Below are 19,954 nucleotides of genomic sequence, written 5' to 3'. Positions count from 1 at the left end.
AACTCGCCTATTCAAATTAATGTGAAATTCTGCGCTTGGTGGGTTGCACAGAGTTTCTTTATACGTGGCCTTATGGTTGAAAAACTGAACTGAGCATTGTTGCAGGTGTTCACGTTTCATTGGTAAAGTCTGTCTTAAAATAAAATGTACCATATCAAAGACTTCGTTGCAAATAAAAAATACGTTGTAAAGAGAATTTCTAGATGGCATAAAATTTATTTTTAAAATCCACAATTTCGCGACACACTCCATGGAGATGTGCGACACACCGGTTGGGAACTCCTGGTCTATAGATATTAAGAAAACACATTCTTACGCAGGGCTACTTACTACAAACAACTGAATAATATTATATCTTAAAATATATTTTATACAAAAGACAATTATAACTTTTGAATGTTTAGGTAATAAAAATCATATCACATCATTGTGACCTATTATTCCTTCATGAGATATTATTGCGTTTCGTCAGCTGTAAACTAAACAGGTCATGGGTCACTGGTTGCCCATCGCAGCCACAGTACACTGTGTGGTCTCGAGGTAATGACCATGCTATCACATTCCTCGTGAAATATGCTGTTGGTAGGCTAAGGCCTATGCATTCTTCGGTAACCTTGACAACGCTGTGGTCTGTACTTGAGTCGCTGTTGCATGGAGCCTGTTAATTAATAAACTTGTAGTAGACGTGTGCGTATATCCCAGATAGTTTACGTGCCCCCTAATCCTACCTCAGGGCTAGGATTCGGCTTTCCAGAAGCCATTCCCAAGACGGGTCCTACGGCTGATCCTACTCTGGCATTATGTCTGTACGTAGCTACACGAGATAGGATGACGTTCCTCGGATGAAAAATGGTAAAGTAAAATCTTACACTTGTACGTTTCTGTATGAATGAGTAAATTTCTCACTTGCTGAAAACTAAAGGATATTCCGCCTTTATATATTTTGTAGCAGCTAATACAGGGACATCATTTTATTTTTACTAACATTTCTAATATTAACCTGGCTATACCTTTGGCTTAAAGGTTGTGAACCGGAAACACCGTTTGCTACCCTCTTCCACGACTGGAGTTCGATGATACTGGCGTAAGATACAAACAAATCACTTTACTAGGTATAGGAGGGATGAAAAGTAGTTCATCCATATACGTAAAGTAGAAAATATCGCGATTTTGAGTTTAATAATTTTCATTAGGATTTTGTTTAATCAAAATACAGCAAAGTATTAACAATACGTGTTTTTTTACTCTCGAACTGAGCTGTCCATTCGGACGTATTCATTATGCAGTGTATATTATACTGTCTACACCACATTAGCGTACAATATAGAGAATGAAGTTAAATTGAAAAATAATCATAATATGGATATTTAAACACATATTTGAAAATGATGGCCGTTCATTTCTATACAGGTTTCAGTTCTTTTTTTGCATATTATCGCACATAGACAATTGTACCTAATTCCAATTACCACTTTCGTCTTTCGTACTAGTAACTCATGTTGAAATAATTGTGTACCTACTCTATAAAAGAATACGTTACGTACTGTAAATTTAATCTTCATTTCTGCCCGATCCGAAAAGATAAAATTATTCAGACATGCTATTTACTGTCCGTCCAAATGGTTTTGTCGCAGGGTCTAGAAAGGGGGGAAATCACGTGGCAGTTAATTACTTAACGAGGCCCTTTTATTTAAGTTATTTTAAACAGTTGTATAATATTACGTAGATGTCCAATTCCTAACAGAAATTAATGTTTTCAGAAAAGAGCTAAGATAGCCCAGCCACAAAGGGACGGGCAGAAGTGGGTGGGAGAAACTGGGATGCGACATAGGCAAACGGACGACAGTACCTGTGCGAAAATATGATTCAATATTGAAAGTGAACATATTTCTGGAACGTACTCTACTCACTAACTCAGTACTGTTTGTGTTTACTATGACCGTAAGGCGACTTTGACTGTATACGCTTGATTCTGTGTGAAGAACGGTTAGAAGTTTACTAGTAGAAGGGGTGGGAGTGAAGTACATTAAAAAACTCAGGTGCAATAAAAATTGAAGTAAAAATAAAATGATGTCCCTGTACTGATTTAGCTACGAGTGACAATTTTTTAAATATCAGTCGTCGTTTCTCTAGTGCTTGTCTTATCGCTGAAAACGAGGCTCGTGTGTTCAAACCCGGCTGAAAACGACGATGGAATTCTACAAACTGAATACAGTAGAACCCCGATTATCCGTCACCCTATTAACTGATTGGCGGATTATCCGACTGTTTTTGTTGCGCTTTTATTTCAGAAATAATTTACATGAAATACTGTTTTATATACGGCTGCCAAACTTGGACATTGTCTGAGAGACAACGCTCAAGTATACAAACATGCCAGAGGAAGATGCAAAGAAAAATACTGGGCACCACGCTACGAGACAGAATGACAAACGAAACACTACATAGACTGACGAACACTGCTAACGCAGCAGAACGAGCCACGGCAACAAAGTGGACCTGGGGGGGGGGGGACATGTGGCGAGACTACATCAGACAAGATGGACCCATGCAGTCACGATGTGGGACCCCTACGTCGGAAACAGAGGACAGGGAAGACCACGGCTTAGATGGTCTGACATGTTTACCAAAGAGGCGGGAAAACAATGGTCGAGGACAGCAAAGAACAGAGTTTTGTGGAAAGAACTAGGGAAAGTCATTGTAAATAGATAACGTAATCAGTGTTAGATTATTGTAAATAGTAAAGTCAGTATTAGTGAAAGTGTAAGATAAGTTTTGTAAATAGTAAAGTCAGTGTTGAGAAAGTGCCAGGTAAATAGTGTAAATAGCAATCAGTGTTTGTCAAAGTGCCGGTATCAGTATAATGTGTGTAGTGCAAGAAAAAAAATGAACAAATAACAGAGTGCTGAGACTAGTTAAAGTTGAACAGGGTTATTAACAATGTCACAAAAGTAGTATACACGACAAGCTCGCCTGGATTGGCTCACCAAGCGAGTACACTTGAGCCATCTCTGTCGAGGGGGTTCTAACCCCATCACAGGAGGCCTGTGCCCAACATGGGACATCATGGCTAACATTCATTCATTCATTCACTGTTTTGTACATTATATTAGTACAGCCCTGGCATAAGACGGGAAGTTAAAGGAACAAAGACACCCCCACCCACGTTCTTTTCGCTTACACCGCCTTATAAACAAACCCAGAGTAAGGCTCTGTGCATCAGTGGTGGATTTTAGACGACAAGCGAGAGCCGTAAGCTCATAAAAACCTGATACAATCCGTCACTGACTTCCTCTCCGCTCGTATCTCACCAAAACATAACTGTCTTAGCCGGGGAAGGTGAAGTGGGGAGATAAAGGGTGATCTGCAGTGACTCAATCGAATTAATAACGCCCAGGTCTGTACTGGTACGTATTTTTTCAAGAGAGCATTATTGCAAGCCTTTATCGTTATACATTATGGTCTACTGTACGAATTACCGTACTGTGTAACTTTTATTTCCTTTTAATTGTTTATTTTACGACGTTTTATCAACTTCTAAGGTTATTAGCGTCAAAATGAGATGAAGGTGATCATGTCAGCGAAATGAATCCAGGGTCCAGTGCCGAAAGTTACCCAGCACTTGCTCTTTATGAGTTGAAGGAAAACTCCGGAATAAACCTCAACCAGGATTTGAACCCTGCCCGCTCGTTTCACGGTCATGCATGCTAACCGTTGAATAATGGTTTGGAAAAGGGAAACTATGGCTTATCTCACATCAGAATACGAGATTGGAGTTATAACTGCGATATTTAATAAAAAAAAAACAAGGATAGAGTGTATAAAGTATGTAAATCTACAAATATGAGAACTTCATTATTCCTATTTTTCTGTAGACAGTCATAACAAAGAGTTTTCTTGCGCCTTAAAAACCCGTTGTTGACAACCAGAATAAAATTAGTGAACTGTCCACGACCTAGCGTCTTAAACACAACACCACGGAGAAAATTAGGGGAGAATCGGGTAGTATCGGACATCGGGTAATATCGAACAGTGCGTTTCTTTCATCTACCACACGATGATAGTACCTGATTGACATGGTTACGTTTCTCTCTGCGACATCACAGAAACGTAACCATGTCAATCAGGTGCTATCATCGTGTGGTAGATGAAAGAAACTCACTGTCCGATATTACCCGATGTCCGATACTACCCAACTCTCCCCTACGAAATATTTATAGTACGGATTATCCGATTTTTTCGATTAACCGTTCAGCCCACCCCCTTCATTATCATGAATAATAGAGATTCTGCTGTAGATAGTTTTTCGAGGATCGAATTCGAATTTGTGCATTTGGGCTCACTTTGGCTCGTTTTACGCCCTATATGCAATGTGATGCTATGATTGTTACACTCCGACAAGTGGCTTAGGTGACATTCTTGAATTCGACGCTGACAGGCGGACGATTATGCCTCAGCTCTGACAGCACCAGGTCAGATCTTGAAGTGATTATATTGTTCAGTCGATGCAAAAGTTCGTAGCATTTTTTCGCTATGGCAATTAAAGACTAATATATTCTCCTACATTATCTATGATTCTCTGGGAAATCTGGGGTAGTTTTTCGATTTCGCGTTGGAAGAAATCTAAACAAGCCGTCAGGACAGGTTTGGAAATAATAATAATAATAATAATAATAATAATAATAATAATAATAATAATAATAATTCTGTATGTATACTGGCAGAGTTAAGGCCATAGGGCATTCTCTTACAATCTACCATGTCACAAAGTATACAAGCAGTTAAAATTTAACAAAAAGTTAAAGAACAGAATACTAACATATTACAAAATAATAATAATAATAATAATAATAATAATAATAATAATAATAATAGCATCATAAAATCGACACTAAACAACATGAAAATAATACCATAATAGAAAAAAAAGAAAATAAATTACATTGGAATATAGTGAAAGTAACTCATTTAGTACAAATGGTTAATATGGAAAACGTAAGGAAGAATATATCATAATGGAATGTAATAAAATAATAATAATAAAGAAAATAAATACGAAAATTAAATAAAATTCACGATAAAAAGGCTATGATAATAAATTCATCGGCTGATAAAGAGAACAAAAAGGGGAAAGGAAGGAAAAAGAAATATATAGCCTATATTTTTACAAAACTATGGCAGAGAAAAGGGCTTATAACTGAAAGGAATCTAATTCAAAAAGTGCAATTTTAATTTATTTTTGAAACTAGACAATGTCCGACAGTCTCTGACGTGTTGTGGTAGAGAGTTCCAGAGATGAGCTGCAGAGACGGTGAAAGATGGAGAGTAGAAGGATGTTCTGTGTTTAAGAATGGAGAGTGTGATATGGTGTTGTGAGCGAGTATCTATTTCGTGATATGAGGACAAATGTTGAAAATGAGAAGCTAGGTAGCTAGGGTTAGAGGTTTGAAGAATATTGAAGAGTGAAGTGAGAGAGTGAATAGTTCTTCGCTCTTTGAAACGGACCCAGGACAGCATATTTAGTGAAGGTGTGATACGGTCAGATCTACGGACGTTGCAAATAAATCGAACGCATGCATTATGAACACGCTGTAGTCTGTCTGTCAGTCTCATGTTAAGGTCAGTGTAGAGAGTGTCACAGTAATCAAAATGAGGCATCATATTCGCTATCAAAAGAGTTCCCTTGAAGATTGTTAGATATAGAACGGAAAAGATGGAAATCTGAGGGCTCAAGATCGGGAGAATATGGGGGATGTGGAATCACTTCCCAACCAATCTCCTTGATAGCTGCTGTCGTCATGTTAGCGGAGTGCGCGAGTGCATTATCGTGTTGCAGCAGCACTTGATCCAATCTTCCCGGTCGTTTTCCTTCAATTGCGACCGCAAGAGGTCTATGTTGACAATAAACTTCAGCAGTTATCGTTATATTCCTTGGAAGTAATTCGTAACACGACGCCTTCTTTATCTCCTGTGGATGAAAACTAATTTCTGGGGTTTGAACATGTCTGCGCGAAGTTACGTTCACCACTGAGCTTATTGGTAAAAATTACTTCTTCTCACTCACATCTCTTAGCTTACGAAGTTTAGTCGAATTTTTCTGCATATTGTATACAGGGTGTTTCCGAGGTGGTGTTACAAACTTTCAGGGATGATGGCGAAGGGCACATGTATCAATTTGAGATAAGGAATCATGGTACGGAAATGAATGAGTCGAAAATTATAAGCAAAAATAGTTGTGTGGAAATGGAATTGTAATTTGGCACCACGTGCCCTCCTTCCCTTAACTTTTGGAACAGTCGTGGAAAAATGGTATGGGCCGGATGTCTCCTACGGGTACTTGTCCGATACAATCTGTGAGCTTGTCTACTGTTCCCATTGGCTCATCCGTATTCGATAATCAGGTCTGCTTATTCCGCTCTCGTGTACTCCTCCAGTTCACTAGGACTGATCGACTGAACACTGCAACTTGTACACATACACGGCTGTCTACAGACGTGCATATCAGGACCGACCATGTCCGTTACACATTACGCTATCTCCATTGCTTTAGTGTAGTTTCCTGTCCCCATCCCTCAGACAGCGCACTGAATGGAATACTGTAATTAGACAACGTAAAAAACGTCAGAAGAATACAGTATGTGTAAGATGTACAGATAAATACACATAAATAAGGTGTACAGAGGAATACAATTATTTCATTTCCACAGAACTATTTTTGCTTGTAACTTTCGACTCGGTCATTTCCGGACCAGGGTTCCTGATCTCAAATTGATACATGTGCTCTTCGCCATCATCCCTGAAAGTTTGTAACACCACCTCGGAAACACCCTGTATATAAATAATGTGTCTATAGAGCCTATACTACATGGCTGTAATTATGATAATGAATATGAACAAATATTTATCGAATATTTTTATCTTAATTTTTTTCAGAATTGCCTTCTTGAGTATGTCCGAATCTAGATTGGAGGCAGTGATTTGGGACAGTTAATTCTAGAACAGTTGCGATTGTTCAGAGTAATGTCAGTCTAGTATATACAATCGCGAAGCTCAATACGTAGTAAATATGCAAACATTAGATAGTTGCTCACCACTAGGATCGCTAATATCGCCTCATTATAGGCAATGCAAAATATTACCGTCACAGTCTCTTGTTTCTAGCACCCTCAAAACTCAAGCTTCGTGACTGTATATAGTAGACTGTGGTAATGTTATGAAGCACATAATTTCAATATTACATACAACTCACCGATACGCAATGAACGGAAATTAATTTTCCTCCCCGTGGGAAATTCTCCCTTGAGTCGTTCTTTGAATTCATCACGTTGCTTATTCATAAACTACATGAAATAGTGTCATACATGCGTATACATACGCAATTTAGCACGAGGGAGATGCAGTCCTCGGCCTTCGGATGTGAGGAACTTAATGAGGCCATTTATCAGTATTTGTTTTGTATGATCTCGAAGGCCGTCGCGATCATGCTTCTGCTTGTAAGGGAGTAATTTATCGTTTGGCCTGCTACACGCTTTAAAATTGATTTCACATTTGTTAGTGCAGACTTGCAATTCTTTGTGCCAAGTTCTTGAGTTCGGATTTTCCCTCTATAGATCGTACCTGATGTGTTGTTAGGAGGCATGTTTGACTGCCAGATGCTTGTGTTCACCTCTACATCGTGTGAAGAAAGAGTCGCTCCTTCAAGCCGAACAGCTGGAACATCGGTTTTCCGTGCTAGGTACCCCGATTCATAACCCGACGGGTCCAGTGCAGCTAGTGCTGGATAACGACACTGACTAATATTTCGTGATTTTCTTCATCGTTCATAGTCCTAGACTGATGCATAGGGTTGACATGTTTAGAGCAAAACGTTTAAAATATTTCATAATTTTCTTCATCGTTCATAGTCCTATCAGTGATGCACAGGGTTGACATGTTCAGAACTAAACGTTTCAAATGTTTCATAATTTTCTTCATCGTTTATAGTCCTATCAGTGATGCACAGGGTTGACATTTTCAGAACTAAACGTTTCAAATGTTTCACAATTTTCTTCATCGTTCATAGTCCTATCAGTGATGCACAGGGTTGACATGTACAGAACTAAACGTTTCAAATGTTTCATAATTTTCTTCATCGTTCATAGTCCTATCAGTGATGCACAGGGTTGACATGTTCAGAACTAAACGTTTCAAATGTTTCACAATTTTCTTCATCGTTCATAGTCCTATCAGTGATGCACAGGGTTGACATGTTCAGAACTAAACGTTTCAAATGTTTCATAATTTTCTTCATCGTTCATAGTCCTATCAGTGATGCACAGGGTTGACATGTTCAGAACTAAACGTTTCAAATGTTTCATAATTTTCTTCATCGTTCATAGTCCTATCAGTGATGCACAGGGTTGACATGTTCAGAACTAAACGTTTCAAATGTTTCACAATTTTCTTCATCGTTCATAGTCCTATCAGTGATGCACAGGGTTGACATGTACAGAACTAAACGTTTCAAATGTTTCATAATTTTCTTCATCGTTCATAGTCCTATCAGTGATGCACAGGGTTGACATGTTCAGAACTAAACGTTTCAAATGTTTCACAATTTTCTTCATCGTTCATAGTCCTATCAGTGATGCACATGGTTGACATGTTCAGAACTAAACGTTTCAAATGTTTCATTATTTTTTCGTCGCCCATAGTCCTATCACTGATGCACAGGGTTGACATGTTTAAAACAAATCGTTTCAAATATTTCGTAATTTTCTTCATCTCCATAGTCCTATCCTGATGCACAGGGTTGACATGTTTACAACAAAACGTTTGAAATATTTCATAATTTCTTCATCGTTCATAGTCCTATCACTGATGCACAGGGTTGACATGTTTACAACAAAACGTTTGAAATATTTCATAATTTCTTCATCGTTCATAGTCCTATCACTGATGCACAGGGTTGACATATTTTGAACAAAACGTTTGAAATATTTCATAATTTTCTTCATCGTTCATAGTCCTATCACTGATGCACAGGGTTGACATGTTTACAACAAAACGTTTGAAATATTTCATAATTTCTTCATCGTTCATAGTCCTATCACTGATGCACAGGGTTGACATGTTTACAACAAAACGTTTGAAATATTTCATAATTTTCTTCATCGTTCATAGTCCTATCACTGATGCACAGGGTTGACATGTTTACAACAAAACGTTTCAAATATTTCATAATTTCTTAATCGTTCATAATCCTATCACTGATGCACAGGGTTGACATGTTTAAAACAAAGCGTTTCAAATATTTCGTCATTTTCTTCATCGTTCATAAGCCTATCACTGATGCACAGGGTTGACATGGTTACAACAAAACGTTTCAAATATATCATAATTTCTTAATCGTTCATAATCCTATCACTGATGCACAGGGTTGACATGTTTACAACAAAACGTTTCAAATATTTCATAATTTCTTAATCGTCCATAGTCCTATCACTTATGCACAGGGTTGACATGTTTAAAACAAAACGTTTAAAATATTTCGTAATTTTCTTCATCGGTCATAATCCTATCACTGATGCACAGGATTGACATGTTTACAACAAAACGTTTCAAATATTTCATAATTTCTTAATCGTTCATAGTCCTATCACTGATGCACAGGACTGACATGTTTAAAACAAAACGTTTCAAATGCTTCATAATTTTCTTCATCGTTCATAGTTCTATCACTGATGCGCATGATTGACATGTTTAAAAAAAAAATTTCAAACAAAGTGTTCAAAATTGTCTTCTTTTTCTTCATTCTTTTCATTCATAGATAGGCGTTAGCCTGTTTCCACAACAAGAGACTATCTTGCCATCTAACCAGTGGACAGCCGTTGCTTCTCTTTCATTTTAGTTTGTAATTCCATAATATTTCAAGACCTCTGTCATATGTCATTCATTGTATATGTGCATATGAATTTTCTTTAAAATTATTTATTCTGTCAGTTAAATACCTATGTCTAAATTCTCTGATATCTGCACTTCGTTGTTTACCTGAAAGAGTCAATCCTGCTACTGAAAAAATCTTCATCTGACCGCTTCTTGTAGAACTTCATTTGTATGCATCTTGCTTGTTTTGCCTTTGTAAGTTGTGCCTCCGAGGAGTTTATTTTGTAATGATTGTCTACCGGTTATCTTTGCGCTCATTAATCTGATGGTCTATATAGGATGCTGTAAGGGGAGGAGATTATGTAGACAATTTTCGCGAATTTTTTAAAATGTAAATGTTGGTTTTTGCTTTTAATATTTATGCTCTTGTGTCATTGTAATATTAATATGTATCTTTCTTTTGTTTCAGGTAAGTACTTAATGTGCGATCACAGTTATCTCAATTGGTAGAGCAAGCGACTACAGACTGGAAGGACACGCTTTCGTTGTCCAGGAGAGGCAAGGTATTGTTCTCTTACTACTCCCGTTAAGACGGTTGCTGATGTTCACTCTGTGAAATAACAGAGAGAAGGTTTTTTTTTATGTATAAAGAATTCCTCAGATCCATTCGCTCGATTCATGCTGCTTTAGAAATTATTTATCGTGAGTTAAAATGGCTGGAGCACCTTGCTGTCTGACAAAACTATAATGTATTTCGATTTTAATGCTAAATTTTTTGCATACTTGGTGCGTTTGTTATCCAAACATAACGGACCTAACACAATGGGAACTCTTACGATGCAAGCTATACAGTCCGAAACGTCGGATAAAAATTAATGTGGATAAGGTTCGATTTCTGAACAGTCATTATTACTAACGTTAATAAGCCTGTTCTTGAACGTCAACTTACTGACCGTTAAATTTTAACGTCTTGTGGAAATAACCGTTTCATTCTGAAAGTATGTATCACAGGAGAGAGCGTACCGAGGAGAATTATTTGATGTATGTATGTATGTATGTATGTATGTATGTATGTATGTATGTATGTATTAAACTACAATTGGGTATACACCCGGTGGCAGTGATATATAATATACAAAAATACCATTACAATTATACAATAATTTCGAGGGAAAAATTGTTCCGGAGCCGGGTATCGAACCCGGGACCTTTGGTTTAACGTACGTTAAACCAAAGGTCCCGGGTTCGATACCCGGCTCCGGAACAATTTTTCCCTCGAAATTATTCAAATCAACTTTACAGGGAGTTTTACCTGAAAATCTTGATTTGCAGAATTATACAATAATTACAGCAATAAAATAAAAATATAAAAAATGAGGTAAAATAAACCTAAATGTATTTCTAACTATAAATAAATCGATGCAATAAACCTAGGGACTATAAATAAAAAGTATTCTATAATAACGCCTACAATAAGCAAAAGTAAACCTAACTTATAAGTACTTCTATTTCACCCAACTATTACCAATTTAAGTAATTAATTACAAATCAACTTAATTACATATCATATTAATTAATTACATATCAACTAAATTACATATGATCTTAATTAATTACATGACAAAACTTAGATGGAGATGTAACGCTTATGATGATGTCAAACTATAATTTTTGGCCCTCCTTCCATGATGCTGAATGGGACCCTGCTATCTTGTTGAGTGATTTAGGTATTTATAGTTTGATAACTTACCAATTTAAGTAATTAATTATAAATAAACTTAATTACGCATCATCTTAATTAATTACATATCACCGTAATTTATTTACATATCAACTAAATTACATATAATCTTAATTAATTACATATCAACTTAATTAATTACATGACAACTTAGATGGAGGTGTAACGGTTATGATTATGTCAAACTATAACTTTGAGCCTCCTCCTATGATGCTGAATTGGACCCTGCTATCTTGTTGAATGATTTAGGTATTTATAGTTTGATAACAACTATGCTTACCACATGAATATTTCTGAATACTAAAGTTGTGTTACTACCATTTACATTTGTAGTTTTTGAGCCGTATATATCGGCTCAGCGAAGTCGGCTCACATTCATCAGTGCCACCTTTTCATCAGCATGGTTACAGGCATATCTTTTCTTTCCGTTTCATCACAGCAGCACGGGTACATAGGTAAGCGAGGAGAGGTGGGGGAACCTAGTCTTTCTGGATAGGTAATTTCAAAGTTACAAGCACTCGGAGGGAAGATAGCAATCGGACGGGCGGCAGCTAGGGAGACAGTACTTCGAAGGGAGTTGATCAGTTCGAATCTTCCGGACTAGGAACATACGTATTTGATATACTAGTTTGGGACTTTTGCAGCGGTAAAGTATGGATATATGTATTATAACTTATTAGAAAGACTCCTCGTGTACCAATTTAACATTATGATTAATTGTAATACTGTACACGGTTATATCTTTCATTATTAGAAGCCAATAGTAAGATTTCTATTATTGTATTTATCCTCCCATCTACGTATTGGGTCGGCCTGGTTGGCGCAGTTGGTATAGCGCTTGCCTTCTATGCCCGAGGTTGCGGATTCGATCCCGGGCCAGGTAGATGGCGGCTCATGTCCCTAGATTTACTGGCATGTAAAAGAACTGCGGGACAAAATTCCGGCACACTGACGACGCTGATATAACCTCGGCAGTTGCGAGCGTCGTTAAATAAAACATAAAATTTAACATTCTACGTCTCGGTCTCTCCAAAGGTTTCTTCCCTCAGGTCTTCCAACTAACACTCTATTTGCATTTCTGGATTCACCCATAAGTGATCCTATCCATCTCAAACGTCTGGATTTAATGTTCCTAATTATGTTAGGTGAAGAATACAATGCGTGCAGTTCTGCGTTGTGTAACTTTCTCCATTCTCCTGTAACTTCGTCTCTCTCAGCCCCAAATATTGTCCTAAACATCTTATTCTCGAACACCTTTAACCTCTGTTCATCTCTCTAGGTATGATTCCAAGTTTCACAACCATACAGACAACCGGTAAAATATATGTTTTATAAATTCTAACCTTAAGTTTTTTTTTTTTTTTTTTTTTGAAAGCAGATTGGATGACAAAAGCTTCTCAACTGAATAATAGCAGGCATTTCCCATATTTATTGTGCGTTTCATTTCCTCTCAAGTGCCATTTATATTTGTTAGTGTTACTGCAAGGTATTTCAATTTTTTCACCTTTTCAAAGGATAAATTTCGTATTCATATATTTCTGTTTCTTGCTCTCTTCTGGTCACGAGACATAATCATATACTTTGTCTTTTAATAATAATAATAATAATAATAATAATAATAATAATAATAATAATAATAATAATTCATTTGACCTGGCTGAGTTAAGGCCATACGGTCTTCTCTAACACCCAACCAGAAGTAAAACTGTGATACAAAAAACAATACGAATTTATAATATACAGCACACACACAAAAAACTGAAATAGTACAATGTAAACAAGTCAGTAGATATGAGACATAATATATAACATAAGCCTAGAAGGAAAATAGAAATCATAATAAAATGTGCACAGTAAGTCAAAATAAATGAGACATACGAAGTGTAAAAATATGAGACAATAATAATAATGGTAATGATGAGGCTAATATAATAATAATAATAATAATATAATAGTAACTAACAAAATAGTAAAGTACAAAGCATACAATGAACACTATTTATTAAATACACACAGCAAGGAAAATTATGATTATAAGTAGCTCAAGTTATCACATTATAGACATACCATTACCGGGAAATATGATTAAACGAAAACAGATAAAACAAAATATAACTAGAATATAAAAAAAGTAGTGAATACGTGAAAACATACAGTACAACATTTGTCATAACAGTAAGTTAGTTTGACAACTCGTCATAAGATAGGGGAGAGTTGGGTAGCATCGGACATCGGGTAATATCGGACATTGAGTTTCTTTCATCTACCACCAGATGACAGTACCTGAATGACATGGTTACGTTTCTGTATGTGACATCACAGAAACGTAACAATGTCATTCAGGTACTATCATCTGGTGGTAGATGAAAAAAACGCACTGTCCGATATTACCCGATGTCCGATACTACCCAACTCTGCCCTAATTTTCCAACTTGGATTTGAAAGATTTTAAGGTTAGGCAGCCCTTCACTTCGGGATTTACTTCCAAACTTATCTCATTACTTGCTGCTATGGATTACCGGTTAAAATTAAAATAATAACTTCGATGGTCGTTGTACACTTTACGTTCGCAATCTTCATGTTGGTGAAACCGACCGAAACTCTAGCTCACAGGTATATTGCTCATCTGCTTTAAACCATTTCCACAGTCTGGTAGGCGTGAGTCGGAAGATTTGGCCCTGGAGAATTACAAAGTTTGTTAATTTGATTTGGCTCACGTTTAAAAGAATTGACAGGTTAATGAAAGGCAGACGCAGGATGTGAAAAAGGACGGGCGGACGGCCTGGCAGGAAGAATGCCTGAATGGATCCTACTATCTGACTTGCATACGCTTGCGAGAACAATTGACAAGCAGAAATGCGTGGAAATAAATGAATGAATAGGTCAACGCCAGCGCTACTGCTGGAAGGCAACGAAGTTACCCTCCCTTTGAAGATTTTTAAGTAATTACAGGCATTAATCTTTAATTATGGCTTATGCTTTTATTGGTTTTGTTCTGCACAGAGCGTTTTCCGTCTTTCATTGTGATTTTGTGATTCGAGAGCAGCTGAATTTATAGGTAGCGTTGTACAGTGTGTTCGCAAATAAGATTAACGTATCATAAGAATACAGTGCGTTCTAACTTCATGCTTTATAAGTCGCGTCGGCGTATTTATTGAAATTTTGAACATTAAATATTACATATATTTTATCACTGATGAACGTTATTAGTGTTAATATTGTAAATTTCATGGTAAATTACCTGATTGACTAGTTTCGACGTGGTTTTGCATCCTCTGAATTCTAGTGAGTTCCAACTCTATCTTATTATTTCTTGTTGTGGTGGGATGTGTTCATGATTGTGTCGAAAATGCTATGTGCGTTGAAATTTAGTTGAATGATCAGGATGTGTCGTGGATGTGTTTTTGTGTTTGTGAATTTGATATTGTTCTAGAGCAGTGATGTCAAAGCAAGCGCATTTTTCTGACCTTGACGTCGTTCGCGGGCATTAAGCGCTAGGTATGCTAGGAGGAATAAGCAGCCTGTTGGATTAAGAAAACAGTGGTGCATAAACTTCAAACGGAACGTGAAATTTTATGTCGTTATTTTTATATGGCTTCTTTCTGTTTGTTATTTTCTATATTGTCTTTAAAACAAAAGTACTAACACCTATTTCTTAGCCTAATATTGCAGTTGTGTTTTAAACGTTAATAACATAATAAAGAGTAAAGAAGGAATATTCACCCCAATTTCCATAATAACTACAACTTTACTGTACTAGGTGAATTAAACACCTCATTCATAAAGAAAGTGTTATCCCAAAGAAAGACACTGAATATGACATGATAAGTTGAAATTGATATTGATGGTATCTTTAGCCTTATAAAAGTAATCAAAACAATATTATAGTATAAAGCAAAGTTGTCTAGGTATATGTTTTAACTGTAACTAGTATTACATAATAAAACTCTTATCGCATTATGCTTTTAGGTGATATTGGTGCGCACTTTCTGTTATCAGAATATTAAATTATCTCGAAATCTGCTGAAGCTATAGAGCTGACGTTTTACCAACACATAGGCACATATCTTTTGTTTGTGATGTAACAGTATTTGCTTTGTTAATTCATTTCCTTACAAACATTTTCCATGCGAATATTTTCAAACTTTTAATACACTATCTTCAGTAATACGTATTTACGATATATTAGATTTACGAAAACATTGTTTTAGTACCTGTAAGGCTACTAAACAATCATATCTGAAAATTTCACTTTTCTGTAAAATAGTTGAGAAAATATTCCCTTTGAATAAAAAAGCAAACTCGTGAAAAATGAACTTTAAAATTAAAACTTACATTCTTATAATGCACTTATATTCTCAGACAAATCTAAAAATTAACATGGATACAGTTTTAATAAGTTCTCTTCCCTTTATCCATTGAATCAGTGCTGGCCATCCCTGTATATAGCTCGACCAAGCGGCATATACTACCTCTTTCGTCTGTCTCTTTCCTTTCCGCTGTAAAGCGCTCAGGCTTTCCTGGGCTCTAAAGCGCGCGCTTGCTCCTATGGGCATCAGTTGACATCACTGTTCTAGAGTGTTATGTTTCTCATTCCACCGGCTTTATCACCATTTGTTTTAAACGCTAAATAACCTGAAATGTTGATACAGCGTTGTAAAATAAGCCACTGAAATAATAATAATAATAATAATAATAATAATAATAATAATAATAATAATTATTATTATTATTATTATTATTATTATTATTATTATTGTTATTATTATTATTATATTTCATTGAATTCGTGTTCGTCGAAGCAAAATGTTGAGCTATCAATAAAGATAAAAATATATGTCATCATCATGATCATCGTCCTAACAAGTATTGGACCTAATGGCCCGTTACGGTCTCTTTAAAGGTCTTCCTAGTGTTCTCTTCCCTCTTGGACAGTAGGCAGAAATGTGACTAGGAATGCGAGTCCTTTCCATGCGGTGAACATGTTGCTGCCAGTTAGTTCTGTAACTATAGATGTAATCCAAAATAGAAGATTTCATATTGTGGTATGCCGATAAGCTATTAATATTTGACTATAATTATTTGTTTGCTGTGCCACCTTTGCTTATCTTAAAAGTTAATAATTTACATTAACGTTTTCGATACATTTGTATCATCTTCAGATATAGAGTGTTAAATGAACATTTATGATGAAAACCTTGCCTTATGGTGTGGAACTTATTATGATTTTTGGATCTTGCTAATGTGAATTGCTCTAACTTCACCTAATTTGGTCTATAATACACATGTTACATTAAGTTAAAATCACTTGCAGTCCATATAGTACAATTTAAAAGATTTAAAATTATTTAAAAGTGATATAAAACTATAAATATAATCAAAGGAATATAAAACGTTATAGGACACTTTAAAACACTGTAAGCACTTGTTGGCTGTGTGTGCCAGTTTTTAACATCGTTAGATGGGGCTGCTTCTGTTGATCTTGATTTTAACAACGAACTGAAACAGAGTACTGTTTTTATCACTAACATGTCTATAATTATTAACAATGTGTATTATTAAAGCATTTAATTCGATTTTGGTCAATAGATTGATGTGAAAATCATAGATGTATGTTACTACAGTATGTATCGGTAGTTTGACGTTATTGGTACAAGATGGATGTTGTCGAGTCCATGAGTTTAATACAGCCTTGCGTGTCTGTAACAATATGCATAAATATTAATAATAATTTTAAATCTTTTAAATTGTACTATATGGACTGCAAGTGATTTTAACTTAATGTAACATGTGTATTATAGACCAAATTAGGTTAAGTTAGAGCAATTCACATTAGCAAGATCCAAAAATCATAATAAGTTCCATACCATAAGGCAAGGTTTTCATCATAAATGTTCATTTAACACTCTATATCTGAAGATGATACAAATGTATCGAAAACGTTAATGTAAATTATTAACTTTTAAGGTAAGCAAAGGTGGCACAGCAAACAAATAATTATAGTCAAAATAGAAGATATCTCAAGCTCTTGAAGAACATCTTCGTTCCTCTTGCGGTCTAATCTAGTATAGCCAGCTGTTCTTCGCAGGCATTTCATCTCGTTGGCTACTATTCGGGTTTTATCTCTTTCCCTCAGAGTTCAGGCCTCACAACCTGAAGTTATTACTGATCTTGCCAATGTTTAATAAGCTTCAATCATCGTATAGTAAGGGTTTAAACACTTTATTGATGACTGCCATTGCTCGGTTATTATTTATTTAAAATTTTAGCAGATATATCTATTTCATTTTCATAACTGACATGATATCCTAAATATTTAAATGAAGAAACTTATTCAGTAGGTTTATTATAAACACACGTCTTGGTACGAACAAGAATTCGCCCCTTAAAAGCCATAACTTTGGTTTTTGATGTTGAAATTGTCACATTATATTTTTCAGCAAGGAGTTGAAGTTGATATATTGAATGTTGTAGTCCATTTTTTGAGTTTACCAGACATATAATGTCATCTGCAAATAGTAATAGAGTAATAAAAAAGCTAAAAATATATAACATATCTCAAGAATTTTACACAACTAATGACGAATCATTCTTCATAAATTGCGTAAAAATGTAATTGCACATTCCAGGCATTTTAACTATGTGGACAACATATCTAAAAAAAAAAAAAAGATATAAAGCCATAGAATTTATAGTGCATAATGACATTTCCTCCGTAAAATGTAGGCCTTCTATGTTAGCGTATTATCTGTGCCTTCGGTTTGTTGTATTTGCCAGTTTTGCAACGAGCTCTAAAAATTACTTATACTTCATAAAAAATTCAGAAAAGTTCATTGTCATTTGTTATAGGGTCTTGTCACCCTCAAGCTTAAAAAAATGTATGTATGTATGTTAGTTCGACAGCATTATTCAGGGATTATGAAATTAATATTTGCATCCGTGTATTATTTTTTGCAACGAACACTAAAAATTATTTTAATTAAAAATTGGGACAAGTTAATTATCAGTTTTTACCATAGGGTCATGTCACTCCCGACTTTAAAAATATCGATGTCGTTCGACTGCATTATGCAGAGATTATAAAGTTGCGCGCTCAGCCAAAGGTTCGATACCCGGCCCCGGACAATTTTTCCCTTGAAATTATTCAAGTCAGCTTCATAGGGATTTGCAATGTGAAGACATTTCTGCATAGATTACATTTTCTGTTTCCAACAGCTAATAGAAAAGAGGAAAGAATTTAATCTCCCAACGTCTATTTGCTTTTTGAATATATTAAAGCATTCGAGATGGTTAAAAGACCACTATTATGGAAAATCTTACGTTCTAGAAGTTTACCGTAATATTTAATTGTATCAACTGGAAAAGGAATAGAAACAAAATTGCAGTGAATCAAATAGTTAGGCAAGTTTGCCCCCATGTCTCCAATCTTATTTAACTTATATTTAGACCATGCCATGAGAGAATGGCAAGATAATCTACCCTTTCACGAGAAGGTTCACTTAATTAATTTACTATTCGCAGATGATCAAGCCATATTATCCTTTAACGAAAATAACCTCCAAACGGCGGTGTAGGTCTACACCTTGGACAAGATAATGAAGAAATATAACCTCCAAATCTCAGAAGAAAAAACAAAAGTTATGGCGTTCTATGGAAGGAATCAGATAACTACCAAAATTATGTTGGATAATTTTCCTTTAGAACAAGTGGGACATTTAAAATACTTACATTTTAATTTATCAATAAATAAACAAGAAAGTCGACCTGGTTGGCGAGTTGGTATAGCGCTGGCCTTCTATGCCCAAGGTTGCGGGTTCGATCCCGGGCCAGGTCGATGGTAATTTAAGCGTGCTTAAATGCGATAGTCTCATGTCAATAGATTTACTGGCATGTAAAAGAACTCCTGCGGGACACAATTCCGGCACATCCGGCGATGCTGATATAACCTCTGCAGTTGCGAGCGTCGTTAAATATAACATAACATTTTTTTTAACAAGAAGATGTTGATATAAGACTATCATTAGTCCAAGGACTGTATGGCACATTAAAACGAATCTTCTTGAACAGAGCAAGGAAGGAAAGAATTATGAAATTCTATAAAGAATTGGCAGTCCCTATGCTACTCTATGGTTTTGAATGTTGTGTCTTAACAAAACAACAATAACAAAGAATTAAAACAGCCGAGATGAAATTTTTGCGTCCAGTAGCAGGCAGAAGACTCATAGACAAAATTTTAAAAGAAGTAATTAGATTAGAGCTCAGTATATTTCTTTTAAATGAAAAGATTCAAAATAATCAAGAAGAATATTTAAATCGTTTTAAGGATGCATACAAATACACTCTCATACA

General features: G+C 35.7%; 1 protein-coding gene across 32 annotated transcripts in view; it reads left to right on the top strand.

The window, feature by feature from the left end:
- trol (terribly reduced optic lobes) overlaps positions 1-19,954 on the top strand; it is a 1,501,851-nt gene that overhangs the window by 890,613 nt on the left and 591,284 nt on the right. The window lies entirely within an intron of this gene.

The sequence above is a fragment of the Periplaneta americana genome, chromosome 9, assembly GCF_040183065.1.
Source record: "Periplaneta americana isolate PAMFEO1 chromosome 9, P.americana_PAMFEO1_priV1, whole genome shotgun sequence".
NCBI classification, from domain to species: Eukaryota; Metazoa; Arthropoda; class Insecta; order Blattodea; family Blattidae; genus Periplaneta; species Periplaneta americana.
The sequence above is the reverse complement of the archived record's forward strand: the minus strand, read 5'-3'. Positions and strand labels throughout refer to the sequence as shown.